Genomic DNA, 27921 nt, shown 5'->3' on the forward strand with positions numbered 1-27921 from the left:
AGAAAAAGCTAAAAAAGAAAGGTTAACAGTGGGAAGGGGTACGTTTTAAATGAGATACCATCCTATCCCAAACTTTCAATGAAGCTGTAGTAGACGAGAGAAGTGTGGAACTTGCTGGTTTGGTGTCCATAATAGGTCAATTAAAGGATAAGGTGTACATCGTACCTTTTCTAAATCATCGTATATCGCATCTTTAGATCTGCCATGCTGTAGGGCAGATCTGACAATCTCGTATACGATGCGGTACCGATCATGAGTACTTTTTACTCATGATGTATCTCATGATTCATCGTACATTGCGTATTTTGACTGACAGGACCCTGTACACGCCCAATCGCCATCTTGTGCAGCATTGTGGTTTGTAGAAGGAAGGATGAAATTTGAGAGCCTGCACATTCAAGTCTGGACTTCTATGCTTTGGGTGAGTATTGCTACTGTATTGAAGCAACCCCACTACCCACCAATGTGTGCCACCCACCTATAAATGCATAACCCAGCCACCGCCCACCTATATGAGGTGGGCGGTGGCTGGGTCATGTATTAATCTCCCATGCCCACTAATGTGCACTAACCACCTACCCACTCACTGCTCACCAATGTCATAGGCCACCTTATAAATACCTAGAAAATATGGAAAAACTCCAAATATATAAAAATGTCATAAAAAAATATATTACAACATAAACAAACACATTACATCAACATAAAATATATTTGAACAGCATAAACAAATATATTACATTTGTTTTTGTTGTTGTAATATATTTGTTTATAATGTTGTTTTATAACACCATAAACAAATATATTTCAACAACATAAACAAATATAATACATCAGGCTAAACAAACTTATTAAAAACCTGTAAAAAAACATATTACAATACCATTACAAGCATATTCAAATCCTGTAAAAAAAAATATTAAAATACCATTACAAACATATTAAAATCCTGTAAAAAAACATTTTAAAATACCATTACAAGCATATTAAAAACTTGTAAAAAAAACATTAAAATACAATTCAAAACACGTTAAAATCCTGTAAAATAAAAATATAAAAACATTAAGAATAAACAACATTTAAAATCACAAAACAATTAACAATTATAGCTAAACATGTATATGTCCATATTTTTATTCATTCTAGGAATCTATGGATAGCGAGCGAGAGTTTGTGACTGTATTCCTCAAGATCCTACAGTCTGAAGAATGTCTATGCCGGATAAGCTGTAGACAATACCATAATAAGTCTCACAAATTGGCAGCTTTGGAGGTGTTGTTGGCGTACACAAAAAAGTCTATTGCTGATGCTACCCTGAAAACAGTCTGCCAGAAAATCCAGAACCTGCATACGGTCTACGTCAAGGAGAAGAAGAAAGTGGACGATTCGAAAAGGTCCGGAGCAGGCACCGACGACGTATATCATCCAACGCTGTGGTACTATAACTTGATAAGCTTCATCAGCGATCAGGAGCCACAGCTCCAGTCTGTCGTCCTGATGGCCGAGCGAGAGGGAAAAGAGGCGGCAGCAGTGAGTGGACCATCTGAGGAAGTTTTGATAAGTAGAGACACAGTTCATAAACCAAAATCTTTTATTTTTTTAAACAAAACATTTTATATCAATCCCAATTGTCCACTATAGTCAGTTATCTCACAGACAGTCCTCCTGCCATGGCATCACACCTGGTCCATTGAAATAGGCCATATACTCCTTCACTTTTTTGGCACGTGGAGTTGATGTTGTTGGAATTGGAGGTGCAGACACTGATGTAAACTGGGCAATCTCCTGCATCTTCTGTTCTAGCTGTGATTGGTCCTCCTTGTGTAGTTTTTCTTCACAGAAAGTTATGCAGCACACAGCATGCCACCATGACCCAGTCTATCATGTCCACACGTAAGTTTATGGTGGTGTGGAAAATGCGGAACCGGTTGCTGAGTATTCCAAACGCATTTTCCACAATGTGCCGTGCCCGGGATAGACGATAGTTGTAGATCCTCTTCTCTCTGGTCAGGCCCGTCTGTGCAAATGGCTTCATCACATGTTCATGTAAAGCAAAAGCCTTGTCTGCAATGAATACATAATTTAGGCCGTGCTTTGTCTCGTCCAGTGATGGCAAGTTGAGGGTTTTGTTGGTGAGTCTCTGGTAGAATGCCGTCTGTTTGAAGTACTCACCATCCAAAGCACGGCCATTCTTGCCAACATCCACAAACAAAAATTCGTAGTTGGCATTCACCACTGCCATGAGAATGATGCTGAAGAAGCCTTTAAAGTTGCAGTAATATGATCCAGTGTTGGCAGGTTGGCAGGTGGGTTGATGCATATATGTTTTCCATCGCTGGCTCCTCCGCAGTTAGGGAAATTCGAACGTTGTTCAAACCCTTCAGCGATGCTCTTCCACTCATCCACGGTGTTTGGAAACTAGAAAAATATAAAAAAATGGGTTTGAACATGACATATAATATTTTTTCTCCATATTTTTCCTATTTAGACTCTTTGTCCTCAACGCCGGACATCAATGTGATTGGAGACAGCGAGGTGGATACTTCTTCCCCAGTGCCAAAAACCATTCAACCCCCCCATCATGTTCCGCACCTTCCCAAAGGAAAAAGAAAAGGCAGGGGAAAAGGCAGCAGCAGTATACAGAGCAGGAGGACATATTTCTGCAACAAGCGGAACGCTTCCTACAAAAACAGCCAGACGACATTGACGATTTCACAGCTCATATCAATAGCACAATGAGTAAAATGGATGACCCAACAAAGAAAATTTCCAAAGGCTGGTGTATGAGCTCTTAATAAGGTCACTAAATTCTAATTTGCATGGGTCAACTTACATAGCAGACCCACTTCTGCATTCACCTGCCCCAACCGCCTCTGTGAGGCCCCCACCAGCCCATTTGGAGGCTACTCCCCCACCCAGTACCCCATCCACAAGCCAGGCTATCTATACAGCTCTGCTGGAGGCAGATGATGATTTGCCCCATTATTTTATTATTATTATTATTTTTTGTTTTGTTGCCTGTATTATCACCAAATTTTATCACTCCCAATAGGTGCTGTATGGTATACGGTGGTGATGATCCTGATTGGACAAAGTCACTTCACACATGGCGCAAGTACAGATTGATGGAAGCTGGGCCACAATCTGTACTTGTGCCATGTGTGTATTGGCCTGTTCAGTGTGGCGTCTGACTCACTGTATAGCATACAGCAGCACCTATTGGGATTGATAACATTTGGTGATAATGCTGTTTTCTACATTTTATATGCATAATGTAAAATTTATATATAAAAAAAACCCACAACATTTTTTTATTTACTACTGTGCAGTGTTGTTGGCACAGTGTTAATGCAGCCTTATTGGCTGTCAACACAGTTATATTAAGAGATAAAAAAAATAACACAAAAAATAAAAACTTTCTCTTTGACTAGAAACAAATGTGCAGTGTGTTTTTTTTTCTTACCTAGCAATACTGGTACTGCAGCACTCCGGGATAATGACGCCCAAGGACTGAGGGGAGAAATTTCAGGTCTTCCAGTGACCTTCCTGTAGCCAGGTACCTCAGGGTAGCCACCAGCCTCTCTTCAGCAGGGATTGCCCTCCGCCACTTTGTATCCTGCTTTCGGATTTGGGGGGTCACCATACTCAGCAACTCCTGGAAAGTGTCGTCATCTATGCACAGGTGGTTGTGGTAGTCGTCCGTGTTGTTCTCCTTGATCTCCATCAGCAGGGACATGTGAGAGCGAGTATCCCTTTGCAGCAGTCACTCCTTGGTCCAGCATGCTCTCCTCCTTCGTTGGGCCCTCTCCTTCACCACCTTGAGCCTAGCATAGGCCACCATAACTCTATACCGATAGGGATCCATCAGCACAGAATTCAGGAACAGGATAGAATGCACACTTGCAGGTAGAACACACTTTGTAAAAGGCACGCCAAATACAAAGCAGAGCACAGTAGCAATGTACAGGGTTCACCAGGTATACACCTAGCCTCACTAGTAGAAGAGCAGAATGTGCACAGGGTTAAAATGGCACCTGCTTTTTATACCCATAGCTAGCCCCACCCATTATTTAAATTTCTGACCAATCGTGAATATCCTCGTGTGTTGTTTGGTAAACTCACAATTTATCATGCACGATCTCACGATTTGGACTTCCGACATGTTGCTGGATAGATCGTGAGATCGTGAGTCAAATTGGCAGCTTTTTTTTACCTAATCGTGACCATGACTGCCGGGGAGCTCCCGAGGAGAGTTCAGGGGAAATCGTACACGATGTCGGATCGTGAGCACATCGCTATGTGTGTAGGCACCTTTAGAATTGATCAGTTTATAATAGGAGGCTTCACTATAACTATCCAATATTTTATGAAGGTATGGCAATGAGGTCATAGGCTCTGAGACAAAAAGAAGTACATTGGCCCTCATTCAGAGCCGTACGCTCTGAGCAGAGCGCACGCTCTGAATGAGGGCCGGGCTCCATTTTCATGGAGCGTCCTCCTGGACGCTCGTATAGCTGCGGGTCACCACCCACAGGCTATACGAGCGTGCATTTTGATGGCCGCGATGGTCGAGACCATCGCGACCATCGAAATTGCGAGCCGGAGCCTGCGGTTGAGGTTTTCAACCGCAAGCTCCGGAGTGATTTTGGCTCTATCAGAGCCAAAATCACTCCCACTGACATCACTAGTGATGTCAGTGGGCCGGCTTCTGACGGGAGGCGTTCCCGTGGGAACGCCCCCGTCAGGGAGGCACGCCCCCGGCACGCCCACCAAAGGGGGCGTGCTGTCAATCAACATTGACAGCACGCCCCCTTTGATCGGACACAACGAGCGAAGGACTTCCTTCGCTCGTCGCGTCTGGCGCATGCGCACGACGGAGCTCCCTCCGTCGTGCGCATGCTCAGTGCATAACATCGACCCACTTGCGAGCGGACAGCCGCTCGCGAGTGGGTCTGAATCAGGCCCATTGTCTGCAAAGCTACAAAGTTTATGAATTGTATCATCAACCCACTACCAGGGAAATCAGCAGTAGCACGGATCTTAGCAGCCAACGGTTCAATCACCAAATCAAAGATATGGGCAGACAATGGACATCTCTGCCGGATACCGTTATAAATGGGAAATGCATCAGATAGAAAGCCATTACTGAATACCTTAGCCGAGGGAGCATTATATAAAGCTAATATTGATGCAAGAATATGATCTCGTAAACCAAATTTATAGAGTGCAGTTCACTTACTGTATATAATCAATTGATCCTATAGAATTCTCGGCATCAAGAGATATATATCCTGTCTTAGATAGTGAATGAGAATCCATTAAATTAAAGACTCTAGGGGGTAAATTTACTAAAGTGAGAGTCTTTAGAAGTGAGTTTTAGAAGAGATGTTGCCCATAGCAACCAATCAGATTCTAGCTATTATCTTCTAGAAGGTGCTAGTTAAATGTTAAGTACAATATGATTTGTTGCTGTGGGCAACATCTATTCTAAAACTCACTTCTAAAAATTCTCACTAGTAAATTTACCCCTAGGTATTATCCGAAACCTCTCTTCCTGAAACTAATCCCACCTGATCGGTATGAATTAAGAAGGAAAGTAGTGGGCTAAGCCTATTGGCGATCATCCTTGCAAAAATGTTTACATCACCATTTAAAAGAGCAATGGGGTAAATTTTACAATATGTTGGATCTTTCCCTGACTTAGGCAAAGTTAAAATTTGCACATCTAGCATCTCATTTGGAAATTTACCAGATTCAGTGACCTCGTTAAACATGACCGCGAGTATGGGGAGTAGAAGGTCCCGGATATTTGTATAAAAATCGTTAATAAACCTGTCAGGGCCGGGAGCCTTACCAGATGGAAGAAGATCAATCACTGTTGCCACCTCCTGAGCTATCCAAAGGGAGTTCTGCAAATGCAATTGATCTGTCGAGTGGAAAGGGAGATCTAGGCCTTCGAGAAAAGATTGGACCGATAAGATCGAGGGCTGGAAAACGGAAGACAGTTCAAAAATTCAGCATAATACTCAGCGAATTGGCTGGCTATATTGGTAGGGTTCGCTACTTTAACACCTGTGGGGAAAAATATATTCTTAAGCCTAGTCCTAACTTGCCAATACCTCAATTTCCATGCTAACATATTTCTTGCTCTATTTCCAACAGAATAGAACTTTTTGTGCAGTCTATTAAGGGCAACCCGGGTATCGGCCATCAACAGTTTCTGTAATTGGCTTCTAATAGAGAACAATGCCTGATGAAAAGCTTTAGAAGGCTGTGTTTTATTACAGTCTTCAATTTCTTGAAGTTTAGCTTCTAAATTGAATTGGGATTGAGCAGTCTGCCTTTTAAGTCTAGCCCCAGTTTGAATGGCTACACCCCGGGTCACTGCTTTAAGAGCACACCAAAAGTTAAAGATAGTAGTGACAGCTGGAGAATTGATATCTGGGTACATAGATAGACCATGAGTCAAAGACTGTTTGGCCCCAAACTCCTGTAGTAGATGAGGGGATAGTCTCCAAGGTTGTGGAGGTATCCTAGCTGAAGAAATATCCCAATCCCAAAGGAGGGCTGCATGACCTGACCATGTAATAGATAAGATAGAGACTGACCCGGAATATTGCAGAGTCTATTTATCTGAGAAAAATAAATCTATACGGGAATAAAGGTGCATACACACGGTCAGATTTGTCAGATGAACGTTTGAACGATTTGAACGACCACCCACAGCTATTGCGAGCGACCAGGATGATGGTCACGATGATCAAGACCATCGCGACCATCGGGCTTGCGACGAGACCCTGGTGGTAGGGTCTCGCCCATCGCAAGCCCCAGAGATCTTTCGGCTCTAACAGAGCCGGAAGCTCTCCACTGACATCACTTGTGATGTCAGTGGGGCCGCCCAAAACGGCAGGCGTTCTCATGGGAACGCCTCTGTTTGGGCAGCCACCCCCCCGTCCCGCCCACCAAATGGGGCGTGCTGTCACTCAACATCGACAGCTCGCCCCCTTTGGTGCGAGACCCGGAGTGACGGAGTGCCCGTCGCTAGCCGGGTCTCGCGCATGCGCTCGACGGAGCCGGCACCGTCGTGCGCATGCATTGTGGGCCACCATCGACCCGGTTGCGAGCGCTCAGCGCTTGCGACTGGGTCTGAATCAGGCCCTATGCTCCAAACATATAGAATTCCCGTACCAAACAGTGATCGAATAAGTTAAAGGAAGGAAATGAACCTGATTAGAATTGGGGGAGTTTACGGAAACCAGGGTAACCCACCTATAATCCAAGAGTCTGGTTAATATAAGATATCGCCTGCTTTTGTCTGTCGTTTTAGAGTGAAACACAAAAGACACTGAGGCCCGAAAAAGAATCGCCACCCCATTCCGATTAAATGGGCCATTAGCAAAATAACCGACATGTAAGACAGGCGGACTCAGGGAGAAGTGAGTCTCCTGTAGCACCTCCACATCTGCCCTATATTGAAGGTAGATAATGCTAACCTTTCCTTATTAGGGGAGTTTAACCCTTTAACATTTAGAGAAAAGACTTGCACCACATTTCAATATTTTATAGAAGACATGAGTTAAATACTGATAATATATAATATATAATACCTCTGATACATAGATATAATGGATCCTGTATGAGGAAAGAAAAGTAGGGAAAAAAGGGAAAAAAAAACAAAATTACCCACAACATTGGGTCAGAGTGTTTACTAAAGGGGGATAAAAGGAGGAAACAATGCAGTAAAAAAAAAAAATAAGGGAGGCACTGACATCCCCACCCATGTTCAATACTTACTAATGAATCTGTATAAGGAAAAACAATATTAACATTGTAAGCATGCACAAGCCAACTTAATTGGTTAAATATATGGTATAGAAATATGAAGGGACATAATATTAGTATAAGCAGTCGCAGCCTGACAGAGCAAAAAAAAACAAAAACATATTTTATTATTTATTTTATTTATTAACAGTTTCTTATATAGCGCAGCATATTCCGTTGCGCTTTACAATTGTAAACATTAATAGAACAAAACTGGGTAATAACAGACAGATATATAGGTAGGAAGGCCCTGCTCGCAAGCTTACAATCTATAGGGAAATAGGCATTGATACACAAGGATAGGTGCTATATATTGCATTTGGTCCAGCCAGAATGCACAGTTTCTTGGTTGGCTGCATGATCCAGTCACACAGGAATGTCGACCAAATGTCATGAGGATGTGAGAGAAAGACAATGTGTGAGAATGTGTGTGGACTGTAAAAAGGGGATGTAATTAGATATGGAAGCTATGAAGGTTATGTGGGAGGTTCTGGAATTTGATAAGCTTGCCTGAAGAGGTGAGTTTTCAGGGATCGCTTGAAGGATTGGAGACTAGATGAAAGTCTTATTGTGCGAGGTAGTTCATTCCATAGAGTGGGTGTAGCGCGAAGAAAGTCCTGTAACCGTGAATGGGAGCAAGTAATGCATGGGGATGAGAGACGCAGATCTTGTGCTGAGCGGAGAGGTCGGGTTGGGAGATATTTTGAGATGAGTGAAGAGATGTATGTTGGTGTGGTTTGGTTAATAGCCTTATGTGTAAGTGAAAGTATTATGTATTGAATACGGTAGAAAACCGACAACCAATGGAGGGACTGACAGAGCGGGGCAGCAGAAGAAGAACGTTTTGCAAGGAAGATAAGCCTTGCAGCTGCATTCATAATGGATTGTAATGGTGATAGCCTGTTTTTGGGAAGACCAGTAAGGAGGCTATTGCAATAGTCAATGCGGGAAATAATAAGTGCATGGATTAGAGTTTTTGCAGTGTCTTGTGTGAGATATGGTCGAATCTTGAATATGTTTTTTAAGTGTATGTAACATGATTTTGAGACAGATTGAATGTGGGGAACAAAGGACAGTTCAGAGTCAAGGATGACACCAAGGCAGCGAGCTTGTGGGGTGGGGTGGATGGTCGAGGTATCAACAGTGATCGAGAGATCAGGTTGGTAACTGTTATTGGCCGGTGGAAATATAATTAATTCTATTTTAGAAATATTAAGTTTCAGGTGGCGAGATGACATCCAAGATGAAATGGCAGAAAGACATTCAGTGACACGGACCAATACAGATGGAGATAAATCTGGTAGAGGATAGGTAGATTTGAGTATCATCCGCATACAGATGGTACTGAAATCCAAAAGAGCTGATTAGTTTGCCAAGAGAGGTGGTATAGATTGAGAATAGCAGAGGACCTAAGACAGAGCCTTGCGGTACTCCAACTGATAGAGGTAGCGAAGAGGAGGCAGAATCAGAAAAATGAACAGTAAAAGAGCGATCAGATAGGTAGGAAGAAAACCAAGAAAGAGCTGTGCCCTTAAGACCTATGGATTGTAGTGTTTGTATGAGAAGAGAGTGGTCAACAGTGTCAAAAGCAGCAGAGAGAGCTAGAAGAATTAGAAGTGAATAATGGCCTTTAGCCTTGGCAGTGACAAGATCATTTACTACCTTAGTCAGTGCTGTCTCTGTGGAGTGTTGGGAACGAAAGCCGGATTGAAGTGGGTCCAATAAGTGGTGTGAGTTAAGAAAGTGTGTGAGGCGGGTGTAGACAAGTCTCTCAAGTAGTTTGGAGGGGCATGAGAGCTGGGAGATAGGACGGTAATTTGAGAGCGTACTAGGGTCAGAATTTTGTATTTTCAGAATGGGATATTAAGAGCATTTCCTACTCACAGAACTGCCGAAATCGCAGTCGAGAAAGAAATATACTTAGTCAACCTGTATATATTTAGCCCCGATTGGCACAGAAGAGAGAAGAAAAAAATCTGCAAATCCAATAGGCGACCTACAGTAGCTCCCATCCTAATCCACTGCTCCATGCTCCATCCTCACTATCTACACCAGGGGTGGCCAACCAGTCAAAGGCAAAGAGCCAAAAAATATCTGTAGTCAAGTTAAAGAGCCGATACCATGCGCGTGTTCGCAAAAAATGGGGGATGGTCAGGCTGTCACAAGGCCACGCTCCATTTTTGTGCGCACGCCTTTTGGCATGACATTCGCAGGAGTATAACCTTGTGTTACACCCCTGTTTTTAGTCACACTGGGGGCGAGCCCAGCACATTGAAAATACACAATTTACATAAACTTCCCAATATAAACTTCCCAATATAAGCCAGCGCAATATAGAAAACATTGAAAAAGCTACGTTCACATAAAATACATTTAAAAAATTACATCTACTTAAAATACATATTGAGATCCAGAACCACATAAAGTACATTGAAAAAAGCCAGATCCAAATTAAATGTTTTAAAAAACACATCCACATAAATTACACTTTGAAATCCAGAACCACATAACATACATTGAAAAAGCAAGATTCACATATTACACACTTCAGCTCCTCCATGTGTCACTCCAGCCCCCTCCATTGCCATTCCAGCCCACATTCATGTCTCATTGCAGCCCCCCATGCCACTGCAGCGGTCCCCGTGTCACTCTAGCCCCCCCTCCACCTGGAGTTATCTCAACATCCCCACTCTTCCCCCATAAGCATGAAAGCAGGCATCATCCCCCTAGCTCTCAGGTTGCCCCCCCACTGGCTCTTAGGCAGTAGTGCCCATTATGCTGTGCCCCCTGTAGTTGTGCCCCATATACAGTGCTCCCTGTAGTTGAGCCCATTAAGCAATGCCCCTAGTAGTTCTAGCCCTTATGCAATTCCCTCTGTAGCTGTGCCCCTTATGCAATGCCCCCTGTAGCTGTGCCCATTATGCAATGCCCTTAGTAGTTGTGCCCATTATGCAATGCCCTCAGTTGTTGTGCCCCTTCTGCAATGCCCCCTGTAGTTGTGCCCATAAAGCAATGTCCCCAGTAGTTGTGCCCGTTCTGCAATGCTCCCTGTAGTCGTGCCCCTTAAGGTAGTGCCCCCAGTACTGGCTCCCCCTCCCCGCCCACACCTCTATGAAGAAACTTACCTTTCTTCATGCTGGCACCACTCCATGCCATCAGGACTCCTGAGTCCCACCATCGCTGCTGCCTGCTAGATCTAACTGGATCCAGCAGGCACACGGGCTCCTCACATCGCGGATGATATCATGACTTCACCCGCGCACTGCATCACTGGGAATGCTGGCCCCTGAAGCGATCAGAGGCTTCTTTAGTCTCTGATCGCTTCAGAGACCAGCGTTCTCAGTACCAGTGGGGGGCTGCCGAGCCGCAAGGGAAACACAAAAGAGCCAAATGCGGCTCGAGAGCCGCAGGTTGGCAACCCCTGGTCTACACCATCTGTATCACCCCTGTCTTCCTGCCCCTCCTCTTTTGAATGTAAGCTCTCATGAGCAGGGCTGTCTTCCCTTATGTGCTTCTCCTTTCCCTTACTTATTCTATCATCTACTACACAACGACACCTAACCCTTGAACAAATGATGCTAGGGCCTTAGGTGCACCTCACAATTCTGCTGCCTTGTTATAATAACTAGAATGGGTATCCCTTACCCATGGGAGAGATATATTGCAAAATAAAAATATGTAGTAACCCAAGCACTAATTGTGACCTTGAATGGAAATTCAACAATTTTGTACTTGAGAAAAACGTGTACATTTATTGATAATACATATAGCTTGGTTCACATAAACGCGTGTATACCAATTTAATTAGCTCCCTGTAGAGCAAGACTAAACATAGATTATGCTCACAAGGGAACCATAATCAACAATGCATATATTGAATAAAATTAGCACACTTGGAGCAGCAATGCATATAATTAATACAATTAGCTCACTTGGTGCAGCAATGAAACATGAAAGATGTGAAAAGCATAACTAATCAGCTCCAAATGGAGCAATTTCGTACCAGTCTGATGGTGTGAGTGTCTGTTTTGGTATAATATTTGGAAGTCTCCAGAATAAACCCCACCAGACACTCACAAGCATTAATCTTAGTGCAGGGTAAATGTAGAGAAGATGGGCTAACGCGTTTCGAGCTCCACAGAGCTCTTCTTCAAGGCTGTCTGCTGACAGGGTTTATTCCAGAGACTCCTCCACTAACATACCCAAAGAGACACAGGTGTCTTGGAGGGTGGGACCTGCATAGCCAGACGTTTACCCAAAGTTTGGTATTTGACCTGGTGAAGTCATGTTCCGCCCTGATCCATTCCATCTATATTTATTCCCACTCTACTTTTTGTGAAGCACTTTAATGTTTTTTACTTATGTAAATGTACTTATTTTGTTCTCTGCTTTTCAATTTTTTGCTTACTTTATCATAACCTATAAATCAAGAATGTGAAAGTACCTACACATTTCTTTACCATGTTTTTTTTATTCTATATACAAAGCAAATAAAACAGTTGAGCATTATATGTGACATTTATTTGCACTGTGTATAAATAAGGTAATTTTAAAAGAGAGATGGACCCAGTATATTCTTGAGTTTATAGACAAACTGAATATAACTTTTTCAGAAAACTATAATTAGAGATGATTAGTGATTGGAGAAGTAGAGTGCCCCTCCCATGAAATCAGGAAATCAGCCAGTGCTCAGAGTGTTCGTTATTTCAGAAAAACCACAATGCAGTAACAGTAACACTACTGTTCCTGATTCCTCTTTTGATTCATAAAAGAGTTTTCAGTATTTGGCAGGAAAATGAATCATTTACTGTAGCTGCATTTTGGACATCATTTTTCTTGGCATTGCTGAAAGGGCTCATTTTCTCAGCAGAAGAAGCTCTGGACGTCTCATCAGACATTGACACAGTTTTGCTTCAGCTTAAAAAAAAGTTTAAAAGAAAGAAAAATCTAATTAAGTAGACCTCACAGGTTTTTGATTAGGGTAAATACTAGTACTTTGAAAATAGATTTGCTATCTTGGGTCTTATGTAATAGTCTGTGGGATTCAGTCACGGACACAATTCTAGAGAGTTAGCCCGTAATTTTTAAAGCAGCAATACTTTCAAGGCAAAAACAGACTAGTTTACCCTTTTAAATTATTGCCACTTTAAAAAAAAAAAAAGGGCTAACATGCTGGAAAAGCTCTGAGATCGGAGCTTGACTGCGGGAGCATTCGCCATGCTCAGATGGCATTTGCTCCCACACACGGCGCATACCCCTATGGGAAGGAGTACCGGGTTGTGATCTTTCAGATCCCTCCGCTCGTGTCAAGCTCCTTCTGCCATACACCGGGGTTTTGTGGGCAGGCATGAACACTAGTTCACGCAGGCGCACTAATACTGCTTAGTCAGCCTCGGCAGTGCTACGTTTCACTGCTCCAAAAGATCAGTGAAGCTGGTCGGGATGACAGCTGATTTTCAGATCAGCTGTCTCCACACCGGAACAATGATGAATTTCTCCAGCACTTGCAGCGAGTAAGAATGTTACTAATCGGGGACACCGATAACTAACATAATGAGTAGACCCCTTCTAGTGTACATATTTACATGTGTAAGCATAATTACAATCATACTGTATATCTATCAGCTTAGTTACATGAGCATAGGGGGAACGGATGAAACAAGAGGAGGCAGGGCCCTCCTTGTGAGAGTTTACATTCAAACTAAAACATGATTTTCAAATTCCTTATTTTGTTATCTGTTTGTTTTATCAGTTTTAAATTGCTGAAAATTCAATAAATCATTTGTAAAATACAGTATATGAATATTGAAATACTGGCCAGTATATGCACATCAAAATAATGTTCATTTGCTAACTTTTCTTTAATTTTTTTAAATTGCTTCTATTTTAATGACTGCTGCTGTGAAGAGACGCACATGGGTTGGTTCAGAATTTATGGCTATGGTAGATAATCATCATGAGTGCCAAGAGAGCATAAAGTGCCTGGGCATAAGCACTCCCCACAAAATAGCACAGCAATGCTCCCCATTGGCACAATCCAATGTGCAATCTTTCTGCAAGGCACAGTGGAATAATAACACCCACTGGACCATATGCCCATCACTAGCATTGGGGCCCACCAAAATGTCAACGTAAATTTAGAGATGAGTGGTTCGGTTTGGCTCGGATGTTCCTCTTTGGCTGCGGTACACTAGGTGGTTTTTATACAATGGAGATCATTTGCCTTCAGACATTGCAGCACACAATTTTTTATTTTTATTTATTCTGTTGTCACCTGGCATAATTTGTACCCAGTATAATTCCACTGGACACAGCTTTGTAGAGTAAAATGTTAGTTCTGAATAATGAGTGGCATAGGCTATGCTTTATCCTCTAGTATCAGTGTGTGGACCAGCATTGCAAACACTTTTGCAGTGTTAAATTAAAAAAAAAAAAAAAACAACGCGTGACCCCCCAAAGGCACTGTGCAGCTATTGTTTATTATCTTCTAAAAAACAAAAATATGGAAGGATCCACAGTGCTAAATAGTCCATTATAAATTGTATCTACAATTTTTATTATTAACAGCAATACCGATCAAGAAATTCTTCAAAATACAGTTCTTATAACTATTATTACCAGTTATTTATATAGCGCACACATATATTGCAGCAGGTGATTAATAAATATGGCAGTCACATTTTCAATATAAAATATAATTAAATACCATTACAAAATGCTAATTAAGTTAAATACAAACATCTGTGGTATTCCCTTTTTAAAAATGCAATGGAAATGACTACCATAGTCCAAATAGAAATGTCAGTTAAGTAATATATAGCCTCAACTATGACATAGTCACTAATTTACTGCAGTAACTGCCATCTGGAGAGGCTTAGGCCCTCATTCAGAGGCGCTCGCAAGAAGCGAGCGCTCGTTCTGAATAAGGGCGGCCGCTTGTTTTTTTAAGTGCGGCCTCCTGGTCACTAGCTAAGCTGTGGGTTACCACCCACAGCTGTTTATTTGCAGACATCCGTTTCTATCGGCAAATAAGTCGCATCATGCGTCCGTTAGTTATGGATGATAGGGAGTTATTGTATAGAATGTTATTACTAGCATGCAGTGTTGTAGCCAGTTTTAACCAGTTGTTCAGCGGGAAACTACACAATGTGACCGCTGGAGGATTGAGCCATGCCCCTGATGACACCTTATGAACCGACCAATGACCAGATTGACCAGAAGCAAGAACCAATAAGAACCTGTCAATTTGTCTCTTTGTTAACTCTGAAACCTTTAAGGTATATAAGCTGTGTGCTGACCTCAATGTACAGGAATCTTCTTACGACCACAGACATCTGGATTGATGACTGTATACTGGGACCAGTGCACATGCGTATGTATCGGCTGTTACTATTTTCATTGCTTTTTACTCTAATTGTTAAATCTTACATCATGTTACCCCTTTCTACATAAATAACTTTTTGTGCTTTGGAACCACGCGATTGGTCTGGAAAGCAATCCTTTCTTAAGCGACTTGCAGTGCTAAATAGCGACTTATAGGAATAAATAGATGGGGGCTCGTAGTTGAATTCACGCTACCGGAAATTGTGCAAGGTGACCGGATTTCGATTCCTTAACAAAGGGTGGACGCGTCATACACGGGTAAGAATGCAATGTGTTTAAAGCCTGTTTTGTACTCTGTGTTGTGAAATCGAATATCCATTTTTGTTTGATCTAAGGAGCACTGAATAGAATCCAGGGACAAAAGAAAAAAGTCAGCTTCTTTTATTGTCACTTTTGCGCTGCAATAGGCGATTCGCAAATAGCGTATGCGTCTTCCTTGTAGTACTGCCACAAGTTTAAGCAAAAATTTTTATAGCTAGTTTTGAATCGCTTGTTAAAACCTCTGAATAGGTATTGCCACTAGGGAAAGCATTTTTCTGGCCAGAAAACAAAAGTATATGAATGTGAACGTATGCTTGTGATGTGAAAAGGGAAAAGAAAAATGGAAAAGGTTTTTCTTCACTGTCGGTGTGAAACAGGAGAGACCCGGTAGGTGTCTGACGAGGCACAACTACTACCGAGTAGGTATACACAGCAGGTATACTGGCAGCGAGAACAGGGATTTCTGTTTTCGGTGAAAACCAGAGGGGTTTTCGGCAGATACACCCTACAGTAATCGCAAAGCTTATTGGTAGTTAGTATCTATAGGCAATGCGATTGGACCGCACGGTTGCGTAAAAAACCACATGGTTGCGTAAAAAACTGTGATTGTGACTTGGTGTTGTGTGAGAGGAAATCACTGGCAAAGGTTAGTGTTATTGGAATACTTAAATTCTACCAGTGGAGAGTAACTCAAAGTAGGAAGCGGTAGGACAAAGCTTGGTATAATTTGTCTGGAAGGCAGAATAATTGCATAGGCTATTTTCTGCTCCTCATTGTGTAAAACTGGAAAAAAAAATGCTTAGCGGTCGGTTTTGCATAGTGGGAGGAAGCGAGTGGACGCAACTTGTGAATTTGTCCACTGTAGAAGTCCCTAGCGAAAGTAGCAAAAGCTTTGTCCCAGATGGGTGCTAAGCAGTCACTAGGGATGATCGAGGGAGAGCTGCTTATGAATGGGCCGATTGGATCAGCAAGGTATATAATGAATGTGAAGTATGGCACGTACGCAACAGCGTACTGCGACATATGGGTCAAAATGATCAAAGGATGTATGAAACCCTTTCCCAAAGTGTGCAGTTTTGATTCAGAGGTACTAAGTAATGTTAGAGACAACATATGTTTAGTCAAATCTTTGAAGAAAAGAGTAAAGTATAATGACTGTTTAAAGTTGTGGGGGAAACACGTGGCAAGGTGGTGTATGCACGCCGCAAAGCAGCGTACTCACACCGCTAGGCAGCATGCACACGCCGCAAAGTAGCGTGTTCATGGCACAAAATGGTGCACACACATGGCACAATAGCACGCCACAAAACAGCATACTCATGCCACAAAGCAGCATGCCCCCAGGTAGTGTACTCACGCTGCAAGGTAACGTTACCACACATAAAGAAGATAGTGTATGCGCACCTCGGTCGCCATATGCGGCCGCAAGTGAAAGTACAGACGATAACAAAAATAAAAAAATCGTAATAACTTATATCCTGATTTCAGTACCCTCAAGGAAAATGTTTTTGTAGAAGATGATGAACCTACTGTAATTTCAGCCATTACACATTCTGTTAATATACTAGATGTTCCACAGAGAGGAAAGGCAGTGATCCAACCAGCAGGGGTAGCAGCTGAAATTGGTGAGACTAGTGGAGACCGTAATAGAAGAGGTAACATCCATAGTACCGAAACAATAACTCCAGTAATTAATCCTGAAATTAGTGATGTGGTAGGTCTTCATCCTGTCCGTACAATTGCAGTTCCCAATGGGAAACTGGACAAAGATGGTATAGTTCCCATCAGGAATGTAGCAATGCATTGTCCATGGACGAGAGCAGAATTACATTCAATAATGTCAGACTTCCCAGACCCTAGGAAAGAGTTAGCCAAATGCCAGAAATTTGTTAAAGATTTAGGTAATGCTCATGAGCCAACTAATAAAGATTGTCGAGTGGTGTTAAGGGTCTGTCTCCCTTCCAATACTGATACACAAAAGTTTATTAAGGATTGTATACTGGAGGAGGATGAATCCTTGACGGATGAGGATAACCAGGTAAATATAAAACGTATAATAACACAATTGGCTATATATTTTCAAGTGGTAGTTAACTGGAGTAAAATCTTCACTATTAAACAAAAAGATAGTGAATCTGCAGCAGATTATTTCGCCAGAGCGCTGCTAGCAATAACCCAGTACACTGGGATAGCAGATATTAAAGATGTACACCACAGGGTAGTAGCTGTTACGGTACTAATGGATGGTCTCAAGGATAATCTAAAGCCAGTCTGCAATCTCTCTACCTAACTGGAGAGGAATCACTGTAGATGCACTGCCATAGAACATGATAAGATAATTTCCAGGAAAAGAGAGGCAGAGAGTGAGAGGTTAATGGCAGTGAGCATTCAGTCTTTAGAGGGATTCCCTATACAGTCACATAACTACACACATACCAGCAACGAAGTCATACAGTAAGGTGTTTTAATTGTAATAAAGAGGGACACATAAGATGGGATTGTAAATTGAGAAATGGGGGGCCACCTAAGAAGGGAACACCTAGGTACACTCAGAGAGGGCACTCACAAGATTCAGGAAATTTCCAACGGTTAACCGCTCACATAGTGACAGCCAACGCTCTGCTGGAGGATGTTAGTCAGTGTTTGGGGTCAGGTCATAGCTTTAGTCTGCAGCCAGTCAGGTTAACTGAGAATACTAGGGAAGAACCTACAATGACAGTTGATATATCTGTTACTAAACACACTTTTCTTGTAGATACAGGGTTGACCAGATCCGAGATAACTTCTCCATTTAATTTACAGGTTACCAACAAGACCATACAAGCAATGGGAGTAACGGGGAGGGTACAGCATTACCCTTTAACCAGATCTGCAGATGTTACTATCGGGCCACTGCAAACCAAGCATTCCTTTCTCCTGGCAGCGGCAGCTCCTACTAACCTGCTGAGAAGGGATTTGCTGTGTAAAAGGGGATGTGTCATATACTGTACCCGTGATGGTATATTCCTAGATATACCGGAAAAGGTTGACATGAGGTAGAGGACATATTGGACACACCACAAAGGTTAAAGTTGCACTCTTCCATTTTAGATCAAAGTCTATTTAAGGTAAAAGAGATGTTTTTGCAAATACCGGATTCCCTCTGGACCAAAGATGGACAGGACACTGGATTGATGGCAAATGTAGCCCCTGTAATGGTTATCTTGAAGAGTGGTAGGCAGGCTCCAAAAATCTCTCAGTACCCATTAAAGCCTAAGGTAGAGCTAGGGTTGTATCCCATAATTGCGAGGTTATTGCAGCAAGGGATTTTAATTCATACAGCTAGTCCAGCCAACAGTCCCATTTTTACAGTGAAGAAGGCTGGGGGGTGGAGCTATAGATTAGTACAGCATCTTAGGGGGTTAACAAACTTCCCCGTAGTGCCAAATCCAGCTGTCATCCTCATGCAGATTCCACTGTCTGCTACTCATTATACTGTCATTGATTTATGTTCTGCATTTTTTCTCTGTTCCTCTTCACCCTGACTGTCAATATCTAATTGCATTTTCCTACAGAGGGGTACAATACACATGGACACAATTGCCCCAGGGTTTCATAGATAGCCCCAGTATTTTATCTCAGGCCTTACATGACTGTTTGCAATCTTTTCAACCAAGCAATGGGTCTGTCCTCATTCAATATGTAGATAATTTGTTGTTGTGCTCTGATTCATTTATGTCATGTTTAAATGATACTAAACTGTTGTTGCTTCATCTCTCACAAACAGGGCACAAGGTTGCAAGGGACAAATTACAGCCATGCCAGACTAAGGTCAAATACTTAGGACACTGTCTAACCCAGGGGCTAAGTCACCTGACAACGGACAGAGGGCCTGATTCAGAGCCGCTTGCTCTGACAGAGCGCTTGGTCTGAAACAAGGCCAGGCTTTTTTTTTGGGGAGTGGCCTCTTGGCCACTCGCATAGCTGTGGGTGACCACCCACAGCTATAGCGAGCGGCCATGATGATGGTCGTGCTGGTCAAGACCAACACACCATCGGGCTTGCGACGAGACCCTTGTGGTAGGGTCTCGTTCATCACAAGCCCCAGAGAGCTTTCGGCTCTAACAGAGCCGGAAGCTCTCCACTGACATCACTTGTCAGTCATTAGTCCACTTGCGATGTCAGTGGGGCCGCCTCCAAATGGCAGGCGTTCTCATGGGAATGCCTCTGTTTGGGCATCCACCCCCCCGGCCCGCCCACCAAATGGAGCGAGCTGTCACTCAACATCGACAGCTCACCCCCTTTGATGCGAGACCTGGAGCGACGGAGTATCCGTCACTAGCCGGGTCTTGCACATGCGCACAATGGAGCCGGCCACATGGCTGTGGGCCACCAACTCGGTTGCGAGCGCTCAGCGCTTGCGACCGGTCTGAATCAGGCCCAGAATTCAGGCCATACAGACCATGATACTGCCGCAAAACCAGCAGCAAATCCGTACCTTCTTGGGCATGTGTGGATACTGCAGAACGTGGATCCCAGGTTTTTCTATTTTGGCATTACCATTGCAGGACTTAGTTTCATCCTCGAAACCCAACCATGTCATACACACTGAGGAGACAGAGCAGGCTTTCCTTAACCTTAAGGATAGCCTGACAAGAGCACCTGCCCTGGGAATACCATATTATAAAAAACCTTTTGAATTATATTGTACGGAAGCTGATGGCTGTGCAGCAGGTGTTCTCACACAGAAACATGGTGACGCTAGTAGACCTGTAGCATACTACAGTGCACAATTGGACACTATAGCAAGATCACTCCCTACGTGTTTAAGAAGTGTAGCTGCAACTGCTCTTCTGGTAAATAAGAGCGAGGACGTAGTATTAGGGCATGATACAACTGTCTATACACCGCATGCAGTATCTGCTTTGTTAAATTCTGCCCAAACCAGACATGTCTCTTCAGCAAGGTTCATGAAATGGGAACTAGCTCTGATGGCACCTGCAAATATTACCACTTGGTCCACCTCACTCAGCCCAGGTGGCTGAACTGGTGGCATTAATGAGAGCATGTGAGTTGGCAGAAGGTAAATCAGCTAACATATACACTGACTTTAGGTACGCCTTTGGGATAGTACATGATTTTGGGGCTCTTTGGCATCTTAGGAACTTTATGACAGCAGCAGGTACACCAGTAGCACATTCACACCACATAAAAGGACTTCTGACAGCAATCCAGCTACCAAAGGTAGTAGCTGTCATTAAATGCAAAGAGCACATGCGAGGAAGACCCAGTGTCGATGGGCAATAACAGAGCAGATGAAGCTGCCAAATGGGCAGCAGGGTTATGCATAAATATAACTAACAAATTGATTGTCTTCCAGACAATAGGCACACTGAAATTAATTGAAATGCAAGATTTGTGTTCCCTACAGGAAAAGGCAGTCTGGAGATCAAAGGGATGTGGTCAGGAGTCCTCAGGACTCTGGAGAGATGGACAAGGTAGGCCGGTTGCTCCCAGGGCATACTATCCAAGCTTGGCTGAGGCAGCGCATGGTCTGACTCACCTGGGAAAAGAAGGTATGTGCAAGTTCGTCAGAGCATATTGGTGTGCACCAGGCATTTCTTCTCAAGCTGGAAAGAGAGCAATGTCCTGTCTGACATGTTTGAGGAAAAATGTCGGGAAGACAATACCCACCAAGCCATCCCATATCCCACTGACAGATGGTCCTTTTCAGGTAATACAAATTGACTTCATTCAATTACCACCTTGCAGGAATCTCTAGTATGTATTAGTTTATACTGATGTATTTTCTAATTGGGTAGAGGCATATCCAGCTGCCACTAATACTGCTGTTTTTACTGCTAAGAAGATTGTTCAGGAGTTTGTATGCAGATACTGTATCCCTAGAATTATAGAAAGTGATAGGGGTACTCATTTCACTGGTGATGTTTTCCAGAACATGTGTAAGCTAATGGGAATTAATAGTAGACTTCACACCCCCTACCGACCGCAAGCCAGTGTGAAGGTGGAGAGAGTGAACGGTACTATTAAGAATAAACTGAGTAAGATCATGGCTGAAACTGGATTAGGATGGCCAGAAACCTTACCGCTTGTTCACCATAGTATTAGAACCACTCCCAGACCTCCTCTTAATCTGTCCCCCTTTGAGATACTGTTTGGGAGGCAACCTCATTTGATTATAAGTCCACAGGATGATTTCAAGAGTAATAATGAAGTTACTGTGAAATATCTTATAAAAATTAGTAGACAGCTGAAACAACAGCAACAGAAATTGAAAATATTGTTACCTGATATGCCAGAAACAAACTGTAATGATGTTGAACCTGGAGAATATGTTATGATCTGAAATTTCGGAATGCAGTTGGGAAACCGGCTGTCCCGACAGCTGGCTTCCCGACTGCTTTATCCTGGCGAGGGTTAAATGGCAGGCATCTATATCTAGATGCCTGTCATTTTCCTGACGCTGGGAGACGGGCACCCGGCATCCCAATCGAATGGATGCCGGGTGCCACGAGCGGACAGCCGTGCGGGTTAGGTTTAGGGCACCTTGGGAGGGACATAGGGTTAGGCACCGCCCCTGGGAGGGTTAGGCTAGGGGGAAGGAGGGTTAGGCACCCCCGGGGGGGACTTAGGGTTAGGCACCCCCCCGGGGGACTTAGGTTTAGGCAGTGGGGAAGGGGGGGATTAGGTTTAGGCACTTGGGGGGAGGTTAGGGTTAGGCACCCCTAAGGAGGGTTAGGGGGTTAGGTTAGTTTCTACTTACCTGCGGATGATCAGGATTTCCAGCGCTGTCGGGCTTCCGCTGCCGTGAACTCTGCTTCTGTCGGCCTGCCGTTGCCGGGATGTGAACTGCCGGCCACAGGGCTGGCAGTATTTCATACCGATCCCAAAATTTCTCGTGGTCAGGTTGTTTGACAGACCGGTGGGAAGGTCCTTACCAGGTGTTGATGACAAGTACCACATCGTTGAAGTTAGCAGAAAGGGATACCTGGGTCCATTCCACTCACTGCAGAAAGGTCAACCACTCGAAGGAGGTACAAGGCAAAATCGAGACAGAGGTGGACCTGTCGATTGCGAGCCTGTTCCGGGAGGACTAAAGACTGCAGTGAAAACACCTGAGCCGGAGACGCGTGCATATTACTATTCCAGCAATGGAGTGGCAATCTGTTTTTGTTTCTTTATCTCTTTCCAGGGTTCTTCTCATGCTTCTTTGTTTCAGGATGTCTTATTTCTGTGACGGAGGACAGATGACGGAGAGGGAGGCCGATAGTGATGCCAGTGGAGTGAAGTCAGAGGAGAGAGCAATCAAACGATATGGTTAAACTCAGTTTAGGAATTGTTAAGAGATCTGTTAGCCATGAAACTCTGAGACAGTGTGAGGGGTTATTGTCTGATGAATATTGTATTTGCGAGTACTGTGGGTCCCTAGTTGATGAGAAATGCATCCAACGATGCCAGTCCAAAAGTAATCTGTATTTGGGCAAGCATCCTGTAGAGGATTACCATTCCTTGGTGGGTAAGGTCTTAAACCAGTGTGCTTACAAGTACCTCAAGGACAGAGTAAATCAGGATTAGTGCCATACCCATTAAAATTAGCAGAGGTACTTGAATTACATGGGGGAAAACTGGTGGACAAGAAATATAATATATCTAGACCCCCTAGTCTTAAGCTCCACCAGTACCAGGTAGATAGATCCCTGATATGCTTAAATATCACAAATTTCAGAAAACCAGGAAATTGGGAGGTGACCTGGAACAATCAGACAATGACCTATTCACACTGAGCTGATAATGAGCCTATCGATTCTGAACTTGTACGCAGAATTATTGCAAGAGGGAGATACTTCCGGTATAGGTACACACGTAGATATGATAAAGTAATTGTTGGAAGAGTATCATTAGGGTACTGTGCAAATATTATACAACCAGAAATGTGTACCAATCAAATGGGGGAATTGGGGACAGGATTCTTTGTCAGGATAATGTGTTCAATGATAATGATGCATTCTGTTCCTTATGTTCTCCCGGGTGATGTGTATTTTATATGTGGAAGGAAAGCGTACAAGTGGCTCTCTCCGAGCTCTGAAGGTTTATGTTATCTTGGAAGGGTACTACCAGAAATCATGACCCTTACACATGAGAAAATGATTAGTATCCATAAAACCACACCACCCCCGTACATACACACACAGTATGAACATCGTGATAAAAGAAATATGATCCCTGGTGAAGAACATATAGCCACAAAGTTGATTAGTGAAACAACTGGCTTCCAAATTTTGGTAGCATTAGATCCCACCAGGATCACTCGGGGAACTTTAAATTTTAGATACATTCAAGACATGGCTAAATTAATAGACAACATCACCGAGATTTATGATGACACTTTCAGGTATACGGGTAAGGAGCTACAGGCTTATAAAAAGGAATTGGTACAACATAGGTTAGTGTTAAACTACCTGACAGCTGTTACTGGTGGATATTGTGTGACTTTGGCCACCCAATTTGGTGTCAAGTGTTGCACGTACATCACCAATAAAACTGATGACTCCAAATAGGTGATTGACCGGAGAATGGGTGAAATCCTACAACTAAAGTGGGAATTTCAGAAGGACTATAATTCTTCCTTGTATGAGACTGAGTTAAAGGTAGAGGAATGGTTCTCATAGTTAAACCTTGTAAAATGGTTCTCCGGTCTTGGAGAGTGGCTACAGGAGATGATTGCTAGTGTAGGTAAGCTTCTTATTCTTATACTTGTTGTCATCTTAGTAATTGGTTTATGTGTCAGATGTGTTCCTACTGTGTTTAAGTGTGGAAAAGTGTGGTACCCCCAAGGTAAATCGTGAAAAGGAAATCCTAATGGTGGTGAGTGGTGGTGGTATAGGTACTAAGGTTGATGAAGAACTGCATTACAATCCTGAAATTGAATGTACCATCAGATAATAACATGTGAATAGGCTTGGTCATGTATGATAAAATATTGTAAATGTTCCATTAAACATCCTAGATAATGTAGTCTCATTTCCCCCAAACTTCCTTTATAGGTTTGATGAGGTCCCACATCTTACCAATGGTCCCCTATAGATCTGCTGAGTGTGTATAAGGGTTGTTTTACCCTTTCTTAAAATGCATTATTGATGGTTCAATTACCAAATTGTGTCACACCATCTAGAACATTGAATAATAATTTATTATGCATGACTAAGAAGGTTAAGAATAGAATGTGATAGTTTTATGTTTGCTATCAAAGGGTGGACTGTCAAAGTCAAATAATTGGTTATGATCATTGTACAATTATTATCTGACGATATAGTCGTCTATGGTCTGATGATGTATTACTAGGATGCTACTTTGCATCGGTGCAACCCGATGCGCTAAAGTGCGTATCCACAACGCTGATGCACATAATACACACATATAAATGTATATATACATATATACATACAAACGCTCATATCCGTGCATATGCACATGCTTACACATGGACGCTCATCTGTATATAGTCACATACTATTTGCTATTTCAACACACAGACGCACATATGCGAACGCATACATATAAGATGGTTCCCACACATTATAGTTAATAACCAGAGTTATTAAGGGTATTGTTATCTAATAATTTTGATGTAATATGTAATTAAAAGAGATCTAAGGTTCAGAATACAGTGGACATGTCATGTTTGGTATCATACTAAATCCCTGTTTATTTGCAGACATACGTTTCTATCGGCATAGAAGTCGCATCATGCGTCCATTAGTTATGGATGATAGGGAGTTATTGTATAGACTGTTATTACTAGTATGCAGTGTTGTAGCCAGTTTTAACCAGTTGTTCAGCGGGAAACTACACAATGTGACCATTGGAGGATTAACCATGCCCCTGATGACACCGTATGAACCGACCAATGACCAGATTGACCAGAAGCAAGAACCAATAAGAACCTGTCAATTTGTCTCTTTGTTAACTCTGAAACCTTTAAGGTATATAAGCTGTGTGCTGACCTCAGTGTACAGGTATCTTCTTGCGACCACAGACGTCTGGATTGGTGACTGTATACTGAGATCAGTGCACTTGCGTATGTATCGGCTGTTACTATTTTCATTGCTTTTTACTCTAATTGTTAAATCTCACATCGTGTTACCCCTTTCTACATAAATAACTTTTTGTGCTTTGGAACCACACGATTGGACTGGAAAGCAATTCTTTCTTAAGCAACTTGCAGTGCTAAATAGCGACTTATAGTAATCAATAGAGTTTAACCCGGTAACACTGCAGTGGAAATAGCTCTTACCCAGGTTTTTTGACCCAGGTAATTCCAAAAGCCGCTGATTGGTCCTTCCAGGGCGCTGGCTGCTGATGTAATCACCCAGAGACCAGAGGAGATGTGTCCACACTGGGAGTGGCTGTTAAGAGAGTGCCTGGAAGAAGAGCAGGGCGCACGCAGGCAGAGCTGGGCACTGGGCACAGAGCAAACCTGGAAGGAGAGTTGAGTGTTTGGCACACAGGTCAGCTGGGTGCTGGTCACACAGGTCTGGAGAGAGCTGGGCACTGGGCACATACAGGCCTGGGAAGACATTGAAGAGCTGGGTGCTGGTTACACTGGTCTATAAACAGCTGGGCACTGGGCACACACAGGCCTGGGAAGACATTGGAGAGCTGGGTGCTGGTTACACCGGTCTGGAAAGAGCTGGGCACACACAGGCCTGGGAAGATATTGGAGAGCTAGGTGCTGGTCACACTGGTCTGGAGAGAGAAGGCGCTGGGCACAGGTCTGAAGAGGGCTTGGTGAGGCTTGGCAGCATGTGGACATCCGGGAGCTCCTAAGCATCAGTGGTAAGGAGGAGATCATGCATCAAATGACGGGAACAGTAAGGGATGCCACTGAGTATTATAACATCATGAAGATACTAGCAATTTGTGGAATTAAAAGGTCCCAGCGGCAAGTGATAAACAAGTTGAAGTCTATGCGCAAGATGTTTATCAAGGTCCATGACCATAATCACAATAAAAGAGGTACGAAAAGGATGGAATGGAAGTATTATGATGCATGTTACTCCATCTTTGGCAACTCTGCGGTAACAAATCCGGTCAGGATGTCATCTTCTTTATCCTGCACCACCAGCAGCGTCAGTCAAAAACCGGAGGGGCAACGCAGTAGTCAAGTCAGCATATTTTGCCCAGCTGTCTAGCCTGCCATGAATCTCTGCTACTGATTTCTGATGAACATGACACAAGCGAGCATGATTCCTCCATTGAGATGACCACCATTGATGTGGAAGACTCATAGACCACCATGTCGCAGAGAACCCTGTCACAGCCCCCCTGTCCTGAACCAGAGACAGATTCCTACACTGTGTAAAAATCGTAAGTATAATAATAAGTATAATAAATAATTGTTTTACATAAATAACATTATATCTGTTGCAGAGTGTAGCAAGCGTGCATTTGGGAATAGGCCAAAAACACATGTGCGCTACCTTTGCTATGTTAATTTAATATATGTTATGGTCTTCTATTCATTGAAACTTAAGTTATACCTTGAACATATATGCACCTACGGGGAATGCAAAGGTCCCAGCAGTAAGTACTAAACAGAGTGAAAGCCTTGCGCAAAAACAGTATCTCTTGCAGTGGGTAGCTTTTGAGATACACGCCAATTACACAACCTTGAAGCTTAAAAAGAAATGCCGCAATCCTTCATCTCACAGATCTTGACTATGCAAGAACGCCTAACTAGGGAATCCCACAACATACATATGGTGTTCCTGGAGTGCTTAGTAAATAGGAACCTCACACAACCACTATACCAAGCCCCATCACAGGAGCACCCTTATCCCCAATTTAATAGAGGGCAAAGTTTTTATGACCCTGCTGCAACACCGTCAAACCCACAAAACCTAGATTACTCAATCTGCAGGCAACTGCCTAAACCTGCCTGAATAGGTGTACGTTTGCCTAAAATTATAATAGTTGATAGTTGTAAATTACAATAATGTTAAATTTTGCACTATACAGGTTTTAATATTTACCTTATTTTATAACGGCTATTTTTGGTGACCCTAAAAAGAAAATATAAGCATAACTCGATATGATGGGCCACTTGAGTGGTAATAATGTTTATGTGTGTTTTAAAAATTGTGGCTGCAGGAAAGCAGTTTTTATGACCTTTAATTTAATGATGTTCAGCAGTATCCTGATTAGTGGGAATGGCATATTGAGATCTTGGTGTGCTAGGTGTGCTATGTCAACCTATGTGCATACTTGCCTACTTTTGAAGAAGCATTTCAGGGAGATTGTTAAAGCAACATCTACGAGTGTGGCACTAATGTGGGCGTGTACTGCTACATCTGAGAGGCGTGTCATAAAATTGACTTTCATGGAAATGTAAATGAGCCCCAAAGCAGTTAGTAAGATCTATGTGTTGATGAAAACACACTGATTCTTTTCAGAAAA

General features: G+C 42.9%; 1 pseudogene; it reads left to right on the plus strand.

The window, feature by feature from the left end:
- Window positions 1–373: 373 nt before the first annotated feature.
- LOC148534709 (uncharacterized) overlaps window positions 374–27921 on the plus strand; it is a 65061-nt pseudogene continuing 37513 nt past the window's right edge.

This window comes from Taudactylus pleione, unplaced genomic scaffold (genome assembly GCF_031769625.1).
Source record: "Taudactylus pleione unplaced genomic scaffold, aTauple2 ptg000065l, whole genome shotgun sequence".
NCBI classification, from domain to species: domain Eukaryota; kingdom Metazoa; phylum Chordata; class Amphibia; order Anura; family Myobatrachidae; genus Taudactylus; species Taudactylus pleione.